An 11,361-nucleotide genomic window follows, 5' to 3' on the forward strand; every position below is an offset into this window, starting at 1 on the left:
GTGGGTTTTTTTGTGCCTGTAGTTGTTTTTAACAGTCACTTCCAACAGATGCTCTGGTCCAGGGTCTCTGTGTGGTCTTTTTGCATCTCTTTATGGTCGTATAGTGTCTCTTTGTGGTTGTTTTGTGTCTATGTGTACTCATTTTACTTCTCTTTGTGTTCTTTTCACATCTCTTTGTAGTAATTTGATTGAAAGAAGTTCAAACAGATGCTCTGGCCCAAGGGCCTTCTGAACACTTGGGCCTGTGCCCAGTAGGCCTGTTAGAGGCCTCTATAAGAGGGCTGATTACAGCGCTGGAAGAATTATTGCTAACAGTGAATAACGGCATGTGACATTAACCACTGTGAGCTGATTAAGGATATAATTACATGAATCTTTACAAAATGGCATGAAAACAAGATATTCTGTTAGTCAGCGTTTACAATGTGACACTGCTTTTAAAAAAGAAAATGGCAAATGAAGAAAATCCAATCATTTCTACTACTGAAAGAAAAGGTTGTATTCTTTCTGATCAGGACAATATAAAGCTTGCAATGCTTCTGAAAGATACAACCCTCTTAACTTCATCTGAAACAGATTGATTTTGTGTTTGTGATCTACACACACTAACCCATAAAAGTTATTTTTAGTTCACAGATGTTTACAAATGAATTAAAAATGAAAAGCTGAAATGTTTTGAGACAATTCAAAGACTTCAAATAATATTTGGGTGAATACACTTATGTCACATTGTCAACTCACTCTTTAGCTGCTAAATGCTCCATTGTGTTTTCCAGCTCATCTCTCACTGTATCCACCTGCTGTTTGGTGCTGAGCAGGTAGTGTGCAGTGGGTTTTTAGTGATTTACTGAAAACGACTGCCTGCTGAGGCTGGAAATGACTCTGATGAGAGCTGTGAGAGTGAATCCACACAGTTAAGTTGGGTGCAGTAAAATAATGAGCTACAATTATTTATTATCCATTGTTAAAATAAAAATACAGAGATTTAAAGAGCAATTAAACACCAGCTGAACATCTTGTTAACTTTTCATTTATCAGTGTTGGGAGTGTTTACAGATACTAAGTTACTCTTCGGCTTCTTCTTTGTTTCACCGCGAGGCATTAAATATATAATAGCTAATGTACTTTCTTCATCTATTCATCGATTGTCGACACCTTAATTTTAATTTTAATTGGTTTATTCGGTACACAAGACATCTATTTAATGTCTGGGTTCTTCCTCTGTTGCTGTTCCCCTTACCTTTTCCCCAGCAATAGGGTTATTTTTACCTGAATTGAGGCTCTAAGGACAGAGGGTGTCCTCCTTGAGTTTTATTTGTGGTATTGGGCTATATAAAAATAATGTGACTTGATTTCCAATGCGTCTCATGATGTTCATTTAACATAATCATCAAATAATCATATTGTGATACACTGGAGTGCAGATTCACTTTGGAACAGACACAAATAAAAATGTCCTTCATCTGTCAAATTTGGTGAAATTATTCTAATCAGTAGCTTATTCATATTGAGAGAACTATATCAGATCAAGAGGCAGCTAAGTTTTATGTTGGAATAAGAAAATACAACGGATTTTCTAGGACAGCTTTCAATTTTTAAAAATGCACGAGAACCATTTACAAAGAAGAAGAAGAAGAAGAAGAAGAAGAAGAAGAAGAAGAAGAAGAAGAAGAAGAAGAAGAAGAAGAAGAAGAAGAAGAAGAAGAAGAAGAAGAAGAAGAAGAAGAAGAAGAAAGAGTAGCTTCAGTACTAGAATGGGTAAGTGCTTGAGTGGCTGAGCCAAAAAACAAAAACGAAAAAGGCATGAATGAATCCCATTCAAAGTCTCTGTGGTGACTAAAATAAATAAATATAGTTAAAAACAAAAGAATCAGGAAAAATAAAAGAACTGAAGCTGTGTTACATTTTTCATTGAAAGGTATGCGGATTGTCAACAAGAAATACAAATTTACTTTGAATTCAGTTTGGCACACTTGAGGACGTCATGGGGTTTGGAAAGTTTCTGACGGCATTGTACTTGAAATCTAGAAACGGATACTTTTCATTTTAAAGTATGAGAAAATGGATTTTCACTCTGAGGCAATGGCAAGATCTGCGTCCAGGGAGCCAGCCTCTATAAAGTTAGACTAAATCTATTAAGATCAGCAAGGACCGGCTACGGATGGCTGTCAGAAACAAATGTGAATGAGAGTCGAGCTCTTACACGAAAATCTAGCAAAAATGTAATCATATCAAGAAACAGAGCAGGGAGAGAGAAACCGTTGTGAGAAATTCGATGAAAGGAAAGCAAAGATAACATTAGAAACAGAAATGTGGACTTTGTGGGATGCCTGCATGTTTAAAGAATTCCCCATGCAATGCAAAATGACATGTCATGTAAAGATTAGTATGCAGTTGCCCCACCAAGGAGGCTAAAAAGAACCAGCTCTATACAGAATGTAAATGCCTGCTGCTATTTTTAATCACCGACACAGAAAACTATAGTGTCTACACAAAACATGAAATAGAATATAAAGCTGGGTATGACAGCCAGGAGGAGTAAATTATGGTGAACAGAATAAGATATATGGTACGAGGAGGGGAGGAAACATGTAGCAATGTAGTGAGGGAAGAAAAAGAACCTTGCCTTGTATTTCTTCTGTGTTAAACTGGGCGTAAGACTGGGAGTCAGCAACAGTGAAAGAGTGTGGTTATGACATGTGGTTTCCACTCGGCACGTCTCAGCAGCGCTCTCAACAAGGAGGAACAGAGGGGACAAAATAGACCCTTCAAAAATGTAAGAGGCCATGCTAGTGCCTAACATCCAGAGGACAGGCAGAAACAAATAAAACAGCCACCATGTGTGACATGAAGTATGTGCAGTGTGTGTCTTTATTCCCCTTCTCTTTGTCATGGGCAGCCTTGAACCTTATAACTTCTGCAATTACACTGTCATGTGCGACTGTACTTATATTATTTACTGTTACTGTATTTTTATTCTATTTAATTGTGTACTCTCTTTGCTGTAACAATGTAAATGTCCCCGTCGTGGGACAATTAAAGGATTTCTGATTCTGTCCCCTAAATGACCTGTATAGAGTACATTTCACATGTACATACAATATGTTTACATGTATGGATTTAAAAAACATATAAAAGTGGATAACAATATGTTTATTATATTGAATAAACAAGGATTATAAATTGAAGTAGCACTTCATTATTGTAGGATTAAGTTATTAATGTGTGAGCTTTAGAGCTGCAGGTGGCTCTTGTTCCCTTCGGACAGCGTCTGCTTCCTGTCTTTATGCTAAGCTAAGCTTCATTAACAGGCTGATATGAAATTGATTTCAATCTTCTTATCTAACTGGTAGCAAGAAAGCAAATAATTGTATTTTCCAGAATGTCAAACTATTCATGTTTAAAATTCTACTATTGTTATTTTGTTTACAGCAGGGTCGAAGCGTTGAGGACACTGAGGTCCTTATTTTGGCATTTTGGAGGTTTTTACTACATGTGACTTTTAATTTTGTTGAAGATTTGGGTGGAAAATAGTGAGGATTAGATCATCTTATCTTTTCCAGACATGTTTTATGTTTTAAGACATATAATTATACTTATACTTATTTATTTCTGACAAAGTTTTTCCACAAAATAAGTTTAACTACTTTATCCCGCATTGAAAAATCCAGAAGCTTTGAATACGCTAATATTTTTAATTAAAAAAGTTTGGACACAGTATGTCTCTTACTTCCCTTTAAAGTCCACTCTCAGTGTTTGTGCACTGGAGGCTTCATGTATCACACTTGTCTAAGTTTCATACTGTGTCCTAGAGGGGAGGCAATATTTGATTGATCATCAGTGAATATATATCACCATCAACCTTGTCTTAAGGTGCCTTCTTTCTTTGCATCCTTGCAGCCATTATTGTAACATTAACAATAATAACTGTATTTCAAGAATAACCTACTGTCTAGGTCATTTTTTTAAACAACCCCAGTAAAAAAATGTAGACTTGTGAATAAGGCCCTGGGTGGCAGTACTCAATACACATAGCCAACATTTGTAAATACTTGCAGATGACAAAAGAAGTAAATACTTTTAAACATACACAATTGATGTGTAAATTGGTTGTCCTGACAAAAACACATGAAAAATGTTGTGTTTTTATTGTTGTACCGTATTATTGTTTCCTGCCGCCTCGTTTGACCCAACAGAAACCATTGAAGTTTAATTTCCCTGTCTCTTATATAATACTGTGCCTGCTGGTCGAATAATTCATTTATATTGGCCTTATCATACTTTATAGTATCTCATATCTCCTGTGGTATAGTGTACATAATTGATGGTCTGCATTGTTGCAACAAGGTTTATCATAGGATAACCATGTATTTATCCTTTGCTTCATTACCTCTCACTGTGCACTGAACAAAAGCTACAGCTGGGCATCCATCCTGGAACAACTTAAATGACCTTAATCTGTATTTCTACTAAGATACCATATATTTTTCATCCATATGCTTTTTCTACCAGGTTCAGGAGTAAAGATCAGAATCAGAAACTAAAGAAATACCCTTTCTGCTTATATATTCAACATAACATATGTTCATATACGCTTTCCAATCCTTTCTTCTTTTGGCAGGGCACAAGAAAAGTGGGCTACAAGAACATGAGGCTGAAAACTGCGGGCATAAAATACACTGAGGGAACAAAGGGAGAGAGGACCGTCTGAAATCTGGCAAAAGAAATGTTACTGAAGGAACACGGAACTGGGGGAAGATTGGCTGAGAGAATTTAGAGCAGAAGCCGTGCACGTTTCCACACACTTACACACACGCACACCTGCAGGCGGCAATACAATGCAGCCTTGTTATAGCCACTCTCAGTGGAGCCAGTGTTCAGGGCAATTATCCAGAGAGTTGCCACACCTAGACAGGCCCACAAGTGGGCCACAGAGCTCCAGTTGGACAAACAACACTAGCTGTGACGGATAAAGAAAACACTCGACACCTCCTCCCAAACATTTCTTCACTCATCCAATCATTCCATCAAAACAGCTAGATGCCGTAACATAGATTGAAAACTGTGCATCAGCAGCAGCTTTGCTCTTGGACAGTGATTGCAGGCGATGTTAAGCAGTGGGCAGATGCCAGTCATCAGTTCAGCCATACTGGAGCTGGTGACATGGGGGAGGACATGGGAGAAGGAAGCGGCATCCTTCTCTTTACTGTCTCTGTCCACACATCCTGGAATGTGTCAAGGCAATCTGTCACCGTGAGCTGGAAAGTGTCAGAGATTTGATGAGCAGTTCAATATGTAGAACATAAACTGAGTTTATTTATAAAGGAAACATGTGTTTCAATAGTTTTATACTGTTTGATTCATCAATCTGTGATGCTCAGGAGGTATTTAGTGATGTAACTTCTTTCCTAAAGTTTCCCTGTCTACCTGCATTTGTTTACCACATTTAACAAGCTGCAGGCAACATTTATGTCCATTCCTGATTAATCTATTGATTGGTATTATCAATTAATCTCTGAGTTTGAAAATGTTAAAAATGAGAAGAAATGGATCTGGATCTGGATCTGGATCAGCTCAGATCATTGTCTTATAATGCCGATCGCTATCGGACAGATATGATTGATCAATGTTATATTTTCTTTTTTTTATCAATGTCTTTTGTTCAGTGAAATTGTTTTACTGATTCTACTATAAGTTACAGTCCCCTACAGATCACTTCTTAGTGCAATGCAATCCCTAATGCATAATATTTCATTATTTGTTAATGAGTTCCACAGACTGAAGTAGTTGTACAGATTTTTAATTAAGAAAAAAGAGCAAATGCTAATGAGTTGGTAATTAGTATCGTCTGATACAGTTTAAATAAAATGAAAAAGTCAAATTGGGGCATCCCTAATTACAATTCACCATACCCGAAATAATGCTGTCAAATTTATTTTTGTTTATAGTCAAAAATCCCAAATGTGTTCAATTAATCATAAGAAGACAGCAAGAGGATGTAACCAGCAAATGTTTCATGTTTTACTTTATAAATTAGTGAAATTATGTATTAACTATCACTGTTGATCAATAAATCAAGTTATTGTTTCATTCATTCACCCTAGTCTGATAATCAGCCATTTAGTTCTTATTTGAATATCAAACTAAGTTAAGATTAAAATATAAATGTATTTATATTATATATTATTTTAATAGACACTCCATTTCCAGTTTATTAACTCCACAATAAATTCTACCTTCATGAAGGTTAAAATGTTTTAGAGACGTGTTGATTCAACTTCATGGTCATTTTTTAGGCTGAAGTTTGAGCTGCTGTTGAATTATAATGTGTTATATTAAGTGTTCGCATTTATTCCCTCCTCACTTGCTCTCCCTGAGGTTTCTTTAATTTTCCTCCTTTTAATTATGGGGTTTCTTTTAGGGAGTTTTTCCTTGTGCGGTGCGAGGGTCTGAGGACAGAGGGTGTCGTAACCTGTACAGTCTGTAAAGCACACTGAGACAAATGTATAATTTGTGATATGATTTGATTTGATTTATGTCAATGAGTTAGTAAGATAGTACCACAAACTATAACATCCAAATCACCATGCAGTTTAATCAACACCTCTCTAAAACAGTTTCCCCAAACACTGAGCATTACAACAAGTGTGTGTTGTATTATTTATTTTAGTTAGAATCGCTGTAAAAAAGCAGGGGGAGGGTTGGTGTCTGGAATATATAGCACTACCCAACCACACCTAAAGGAAGGGTGTTAGCTTTTGATATTCATATGTGCTTAGAGGAATGTGCAGTAGCTCTCTACCCAGTGAGAGTTTTCTGATTCAAATGTCTTGTAGCTGCATTGCATTCTGGTCTATTGTGGTTTCTGTCAGTGCACATAAAATGGCATCTCTCACTCTGGGAAAACAATGTTCTCCATGTACGAGTGTTGAGAATCAACACAAACTGTAGAGTCTATCAAGAAAATAATCTTTCTCTTTGATTGCGAGAGAATAATGCCAAAAGCTGTCGTTTAACGTCGATTCTTTTTGAACAGCAGAGAGATTTTTCTGCTTTCCAAACCAAGTGCTGCAACGATACGAAAAATACATCACAAAACAACAACATGGGCATAGGAATACAAGGAACATCTTCTGTTTGAACAGTTGTTACGATAGATTCCCCCTTTAGTAGAGCCGTTCTGCCATCATTGAAGTTGAGATTCATTTCTTATTTGCCACATGTAATATGGAGCAGTTTCATCCAGGAGAATTTAAGACCTCTGCTAACCTAACATAAGGACACATTGTATGGCAGTGAATTACTCTGCGCTATGCCAGCCAGCCAAGGCTTTTAGAAGCCAGTGAGGCCTTAAGTTCCTGTTACCTCTCCAGAAGAAAAAGCTGATGGGAGGGAATAGTTTGAGGAATGGTTGGTATTCTGAAATGTTGTTCTTCCCCACAAGTTTATTTCTGTCTTTCATCGAGGTCCAGGGAAACATTCCTCAGCCAATCAGAGAGCTTCAATCTCACATATCACCACATTTCCACAATCATAACTTACTGATAAAACAACCCATTGTATAGACAACAACTTACAAGTGGAAAAAACACATATCCTGGGCAGTGTAAAAGAGCAACTCACACTGAGTGAGCTCATAGGATTGTTATAATCTCAGCCTTAAATAAACAACATTCATTACCAATTCACGCAAGATAAATAGAACCAGGATATAGTTTATCCCCGCTAATTAGACAAACTGAGCCGGCAACAGCTCCCTATTTATCAAAGTTAAATCTCCAAAACAGGGTCACTGGCATATGTGTTGGGAATGGAATACAGAATTAAAGATAGGAAGTAGGAGTAGTCAGGAATAAGAGTTAGTTGCTGTAATACTGTAGTAAGAAGAATTTGAAAAGGACTTACCAATCACTAATCTCACTCTCTACACTCTCTCCTAGCTGTCCCTCTTCTTCCTTCAGTGTATGACAAAACTTCCCAAGTTGTTCCTCTCCACAGACTCCCTCTCTCTCTGTCTCTCTCGCTCTCTCTCTCTCGCCCTCTCTCACACACTCTCTTTCTCTCTCTCTCTCTCTCCCTCTCTCTCTCTCTCTCTCTCTCTCTCTCTCTCTCTCTCTCTCTCTCTCTCTCTCTCTCTCTCTCTCTCTCTCTCTCTCTCTCTCTCTCTCTCTCTCTCTCTCTCTCTCTCTCTCTCTCTCTCTCTCTCTCTCTCTCTCTCTCTCTCTCTCTCACACACTCTCTCTTTCTCTCTCTCTCAACATGGTTGCACTGTAACCCAGCCAAAACAGCAAAAGGTCGCCATCTAGTGGTGAGTAAAGCTATCGCACCCTAATTTAATTTAGTCATTCTTTGAAGAGCTGTCTGCCCACTGAGAATTTCCAAAAGTAATTTATAGGCTAATTTGCTGATTCAGTTGGCGATATAAAAGCAGCATCTGATGAATACAAAAAGCTGCTTATAATAAGTCCAAATGGCCAGCCGCAGGCAATTTGGTGGTTTATAAGCAAAACATTTTACCTTAAAGTAAGCAAAAGTAATATTTTCATCACATCCTCGTGACAGCTTATTTTCACAGTACATCATTTTGAAAAGGTTTTTGAATTGAAATTGAAATTCATCAAATTGGACCTGAGATGTGTCCTGTGGCTTGTGATGCATTTTTAGCATGATGGTGTTTGAACATATTACCCGAGTTTGGACTGGAAGGCAGCCATCTTCTCCTGGCACTGCTTTGTGAACTTTTTTTTAATTTGACGTTTGTCAATGTTTTTACATATTTGTATGTGTACTGTCAAATACTTGTTTTCTTTACTTTTTCTTACTGTTTGTTTGTTATATTTGAGGATACGGAGCAAACCACCATGTTTCACTGCAAAGAGCAAATGTTCTTGTTTCTTGTAGAAAGAAGAACAAAACTGGATCTACAGCCGCGGTAGACGCTCTGTGAGGCTGTATGCTGTAGACTCAGCGGTGGTTTGACATGAAGGCAACTAACACACAACAATGTCAATGCTAACATGGTGGTGACAGTGTTTAATGCAACCTACAATAACTATAACCAAAGAGTTATGAATTGAAATGTTGACCTGATGATGCAGCTAGATAAAATATTACAAATTAGCAATCCAATAGTTGTTGAGACTTTCCCCCTCAAATGTGAACTAATGTGAACCTCACCTCTAAATGATTAGAATCCATCATTAAGGAACCATGAATGTATTTTGTGATAATCCCTTTAGTACCTTTTCAAATATTTCACAGGATAAGTGGCACCGTTGACCTGCTGGTGGCGCTAAAGAAAAAGTCAGCGGATCACCAAAGTCAGTAGGATTCGTTCTCTGGGGAACATGTGCGACACATTTTCATGACAATCTAATAGTTGTTGAACTATTTCAGTCTGTGAAAGTGAACTGTCAAAAATATTTGACTCTTTTACTGTATAAACAAAGATAGAAGTTAGTAAATGAGTGACGGTAAATATTCCAAAACCAGGTCTATACTGATCTTTCATTGTACATTTTGGTCAGATAAAATGAATGGATTTTTTACACTTAAAGGCTTGCGTGATGAGATATTCAGAATGAACTTTATTGGCTGAGTGTGTTGACACATACATGAATTAGACTGCCGTTTTTAGGGGAGCAATAAAAGATTCAGACATACAGCTAAACAAATATAGGCAAACTTAAACTATAAGATATTATATACAGGCAAGAGCTGGCCAACAAACTATATACAGAACAGACTGTTACTGTGTGCTGTATTAACTTACTATATTTACAGCTGCGGGTTATACTTTTGTTATGGCCCAGCTCAAAGGCTAAAAAAGGGAAGCACACGCAAGAAGGGTTAACTAAGAGAAATTTGAAATATTGCAAACAAAGATGACCAAAAAAGAAGTTGAATTCAAAAGCTGGGAGTCACAGAGCAGCCAGGTCGTATGCAACCTGGAGGCAGCTGTCCACTGTCTGCAGGTTGCATATTATCTTCCTGAAGGCCTCCAGCTTCATCCTCCTACGAACCTGCAACACTGAAGCACAACACAAACACAAGCCCTGGCAGAGGCCCTGGGGCCGCCACAGTGAGCAGAGGTGGAGGAAGTACTGTAATAATGTGTAGAAATACTCATGTTTGTTTGTTTTTACAAGTAAAAGTCATGCAATCTTACTTAAAGTACTATTTACACAATTATTATTATTATTGTATTATAATTATTGATTCATTATGTGTTCTTTAATGATGCAACTGGCAATAACTTTATATACTGCTGGGTAGCTTAATCCTTAATAATACATCATTATATTTTATATTTTGTATTATTAGTATGAATATGCAAATGATCTAAAGCTTTAAAACAAATGTAAAAGTAAAAGTTTAATATTTCCCACTTAAAGGTAGTGAAACAGATGTATTAAGCAGCATAAAATGAAAGAACTCAAGTAAGTACCTCAGAGTTGTACCTAAGTACAGCACTTGAGTAAAGGCACTCAGAGTAAAACGATTCTACTTTGCAGCCATTTTACAGGAATGGTTATTTGACCTAGAAAAGTCTGATTTAGGCTAACTGTCCATGAGTGTGACGTACGTGGAGGAAAATACACCAAATATATTGTTTTTTGCTTAAGTCCTCTTAAGTGCTGAAAATATTATCATAGACACAAGGCCAAGAATAAGCATAGACCTACAAGCTTAACATAACAAACCTGACATTCAGGCAAAAAGAACAAGAACTACAAACAGAGAAACAGAGAAGGCATCACATAGTATCTAACATTATCTAACCGCACGCATGTAGGTGTTTGTTTGTTTATGCCTTCAGGATGGAAATTGTTTGTTGAAGGAAGGTTTTCACACTTTTTGCAATCACTCAGGCAATATCTTCTTTATTAAATTACGAATGACAACTGTGAGATAGTGTTAAATATGAATATGTCAGTAAAGCAGACCTATAAGGTTGGTAATGGAGTAAGTGAGAGCATCATTATTCCGCTAAAGCCTGAGGGGTGAAGTATCGTTTTTTAATACCAGGCACATACACTGAAAGGCGAGCAAGGCAATTACAGCAAATGGTTTCTGAAATTAAATTGTTCCCATATTATTGCAAATAAGAGCCATGTTCAAGTAGCTGATACTGGAGGGCAAGAAGATAGATATTAGGAACAGGTCTTTCAGAACAGTTATTGAGATAATCAAGCAATCAAAATCCCATAATGCAATGGCACACGGTTAACATGCTGAGCAGACTCTGTTCTCTTAGTGTAATGAAAGAAATCACATATTACACTTGTCATGTAAATAACCAAGTAATTTAAATCCTAGTGCACAGCAGGTTAATCACTTACCTTCAATAAACTTTGTACC

General features: G+C 37.1%; 1 protein-coding gene across 1 annotated transcript in view; it reads right to left on the reverse strand.

Moving 5' to 3' along the window:
* tspan4a (tetraspanin 4a) overlaps nucleotides 1–8,080 on the reverse strand; it is a 115,926-nt gene extending 107,846 nt beyond the window's left edge. Inside the window, exon 1 of the mRNA XM_029428712.1 lies at nucleotides 7,906–8,080. The gene's annotated coding sequence lies outside the window, so the exon portion shown is untranslated. The remainder of the gene's footprint in view (nucleotides 1–7,905) is intronic.
* Between the last annotated feature and the right edge of the window lie 3,281 nt (nucleotides 8,081–11,361).

The sequence above is a fragment of the Cottoperca gobio genome, chromosome 3 (assembly GCF_900634415.1).
Source record: "Cottoperca gobio chromosome 3, fCotGob3.1, whole genome shotgun sequence".
NCBI lineage: Eukaryota > Metazoa > Chordata > Actinopteri > Perciformes > Bovichtidae > Cottoperca > Cottoperca gobio.